This window comes from Anopheles ziemanni (assembly GCF_943734765.1).
Source record: "Anopheles ziemanni chromosome X unlocalized genomic scaffold, idAnoZiCoDA_A2_x.2 X_unloc_6, whole genome shotgun sequence".
Classification (NCBI taxonomy): Eukaryota; Metazoa; Arthropoda; class Insecta; order Diptera; family Culicidae; genus Anopheles; species Anopheles ziemanni.
This window is the reverse complement of record NW_026689829.1, coordinates 19,586-20,000: the sequence shown is the minus strand read 5'-3', so window position 1 is coordinate 20,000 and position 415 is coordinate 19,586. Positions and strand designations below refer to the sequence as shown.

At 55.9% G+C, this 415-nt stretch overlaps 1 non-coding gene across 1 annotated transcript in view; it reads right to left on the bottom strand.

Moving 5' to 3' along the window:
• LOC131292438 (5.8S ribosomal RNA) overlaps positions 1–34 on the bottom strand; it is a 155-nt gene extending 121 nt beyond the window's left edge. The window contains exon 1 of the ribosomal RNA XR_009190080.1: positions 1–34. This exon is cut by the window's left edge and continues 121 nt beyond it. This is a non-coding gene — a ribosomal RNA (5.8S ribosomal RNA).
• Positions 35–415: the final 381 nt, after the last annotated feature.

Sequence of the window (415 nt, the reverse complement as noted above, 5' to 3'; positions counted from 1 at the left end):
GATCCATGAGCCGAGTGATCCACTGCCGAGGGTGACTAACTTGCGTAAGCCGCCGCTGTGCGCGTATACCCGTTCCCCGTAGGGAGGAGCAAGCCGCCGCTTAGAGACGAAGCATAAAGTGTCCTCATTCCACATAGGGCAAGCTGGATGAATCCATTTTACCCAGGACGGCCGAAGCGGCGTGGACCAGGGGAGAACTGAACCTTATACTTCACACCACAGTAAGTCTACGTGTCCTCTTCCACATAGGGCAAGCTAGAACTAACTATCTTACCCAGGACTGCCGAAGCAGCGTGGACCAGGGGAGGAACACACTTTTCATGGAAACGTAAGGCATCCATGACTGCCATAACGTAAGCCGCCGCTGTGCGCGTATACCCGTTCCCCGTAGGGAGGAGCAAGCCGCCGCTTAGAG